Below are 2,992 nucleotides of genomic sequence, written 5' to 3'. Positions count from 1 at the left end.
CTGAAATGCTCATAACTAATGTTTATATATGTTGGGTCTTGGGCCCACTTAGGCCCAGTTCACTTATTTTTGTCCGTTGGTCCAATTTTGGACCAAAACCTTTAAGATTAGCGCTCTAAATCGCACTTCAAATATTTCTACCTCCCCTAATCATAATTCCTCATTTCTTAATATTATTTGCTCATAATCAATTTTCTCAGCTGCAGTGCCTGACAGGTTTCAGCCGGTACTGCCGGTCAAAATTTCACTGCGCGCTTTTACGCAGAAAACTATGTCTTCCGACTCGGAAAAATTCATTGAATCCAAATATCATATTTAAATCATCAAATTCTAATTGTCAAATCTTCCAACCATATTCGCTCCTCCTTAACTTATTATTTAATTAAATTTCGGTTAGACCGGGTATTACATAAGTAGGTCAAATAGTATGAAATTTGAATGTTTTGTAACTTGAAATTTGTTATGACAATATTAATATATTATTATGATACTTTTAATGTAAATATTTATTACATTTAATTAATACTTTATATTTTTATTGAATAATAATATGTAATAAATTACTTAATTAATTAGGAGAGTTAGGTTTTAAATTTTTTTTAATATTTTGCTTTTTGCTAGAAAAATGTTAGATAATCAATATTTTAAAAAATCGTGTCAAAATAGGATATTGAGCAGAATATCTAATATAGGATAACTCATTTCTAATTTAGTATAGAAACTTTAAAATATGTAATATTAAGTTTTAAAATAGTTGGGTGAATTATTGACCTATAAGTTGCATGAAATAAATTAACTCAGTACAACGTGAATAGTGCCCAACCTTATATATTTTTAAGATTATTTAGTGCCCGATTTATGTTAGAGACGCTAATTAATTGAAACAAATTAAGTTTATACGCTATTTGATCACTCTAGATCAAATTTAGAATTAAATAACTGATACAAAAATGTTTGAAGTTTTAATTAAAACAATTATTTAATGCACGTATGTAATTTTTAGAAGCTAAAGTTTCCAGAAGGTGTATCGCCCGATCCATAAAAAGGGGGGAAAATATCACAAGTGTTTCATATTTTAAATTATAACATATTTATTATTAATTTCTCTACATAATGATATATGTCGTGCAGCAGTGTACACACTAATATACTCTATATTATATGATCAAAGTATCCTCACGCTAAATGCTAAATAATATTCAAGTGAAGTAATTATACTTTATTGCAACCCAACTCACGAATATTGGAATCGAGATCTCATCATCAATTAATTAATGTGATTGTAATTTGATTATGAGAAAGTATATGGAACAATAATTTTTTAAAATAATAGATTAAAAAAAAGTTAATTTTAATTTTAAATTTTAAATTTTAAATTAATTAGATTTATTTATATTTAATAAACCTAAAATATAGTCTATTATTTATATTATTCACAACTTTCGTTATTTACCTAATGAAATTGTTTAATTGTATACTGTCATAGTATCATATAGGGGTGTTCAAAACCGATCCGGACCAATCTAAACCGATCAACCGATCTAAAAAAACCGAAAACCGAATTAACCGAAAACCGAAAAAATCGAAAAAAACATGTTTTGCTGTTTTTATTGCGGTTCGGTTCGGTTTTCGGTTCTGACAATGAAAACCCCAACCGAACCGAACCGAACCGGTATATTAAAAACCTTAAAAAACAACCCCACCCCACCCCCAAACGTGACTCCTCTCCTGACTCCCTCGTGACCTAACTCCCACCCCCAAACAGAAACCTAGATCTAGGCCTCTAGCTGCTCTCTTCTCTCCGTCTCGCACTCTTGTTCTCTGCACTGGAGTCTCGAGCTCGAAGCCCTTCCTCCCACCACCTGGCAGCGCCGCCGAAGCCTTATTCCCAGCGAGCACCGACCCAGCCGCGCTCTTCCCAGCAGCACCGACCCAGCAATGCTCTTCCCAGCAGCGCTCTTCCCAGCGAGTACCGACCCAGCAGCGCCGAAGCCTTCTTCCTAGTGACAGCGAGCACGGACCCAGCAGCGTTCTTCCCAGTAGCGCCGAAGAGAGGCTTTGCCACTCACCCTAGAAGCATTGCAGAGAGGGTAAAATTCATAGCAATTGGTTTTACAACTATAATTCATTAGTATTCATTCTAGATTCTACCATACTAGTGAAACAGCCATTGAATCGTTAAACAAATGTTCAATTTCAGGTACGAAGAGCACGAATTAGCGAAAGAATCAAGAAATTGCAAGGCCTTCTCCCGAAATCTGACAAGGTAACTAATCTAAAACTCACAAATATTAGGTCAAAGTGTAGATGTACAAATACTCAGAAGCAATATTCTTGAGTCTTGACCCCTTTTTTCATGATTTAGTTCCTTGTAGATAACAAAAGGCAGGAGCCTTTTCTTTTTTTTGCCAAAGTTGGTAAATTGTATATTTACATATATAATTAATAATGATGATGTTTTCCTAGTTTGAGTTTTGTTTAGCTTCCTTTAAGTATCATATTTCACTGTCATGTTTAGCTGAAGTCATGTTTATTGCTGGTTCAGTGATTGTAACTTCTTTTCTGGTATAGCAAAAGTCAGTTAATATTTTGAGATACTGATTTTGATTTTATATTTCTGTGTTTTGCTGCTCCTACAGTTCATCCTGAAAGTTGAAATCCTATGCGGTATGTATCGAGGTAAGATTGATTTTAGTTATGATGTTTCGTTATGTGATTTGTTTTTTAATGTATTCATTTAACTTTTGGATTGTAGTTATATGCTTTTACATAAGTAACCTGTATCTGAGTACTTTTATGTGTTATAATTCTTAAATCTGTTGAGACTTGAGAGTTGATATATTATTCTAATGTGAAGTATTATGTGATTTATGATGAATTCTGATATGATAATGACCATGATGCTGGAATATTGTTGGAACAAGTCACTCTCTGATCTTCAAGTATTCAATTATACTAGATGTCAAGCGTAATTTCTAATATAATATCTTTT

At 32.7% G+C, this 2,992-nt stretch overlaps 1 long non-coding RNA gene across 1 annotated transcript; it reads left to right on the top strand.

Annotated features, from left to right (window-relative positions):
- The first annotated feature begins 1,613 nt into the window (after positions 1–1,613).
- Positions 1,614–2,685, top strand: LOC107473052 (uncharacterized). Its single transcript, XR_001588886.3, has 3 exons — positions 1,614–2,090; positions 2,201–2,266; positions 2,640–2,685. It is a non-coding gene; the product is annotated as an uncharacterized LOC107473052 (long non-coding RNA).
- Positions 2,686–2,992: the final 307 nt, after the last annotated feature.

This window comes from Arachis duranensis, chromosome 2, assembly GCF_000817695.3.
Source record: "Arachis duranensis cultivar V14167 chromosome 2, aradu.V14167.gnm2.J7QH, whole genome shotgun sequence".
Classification (NCBI taxonomy): Eukaryota; Viridiplantae; Streptophyta; class Magnoliopsida; order Fabales; family Fabaceae; genus Arachis; species Arachis duranensis.
Note: the sequence above shows the minus strand (reverse complement) of the source record. Positions and strands in the feature narration are given on the sequence as shown.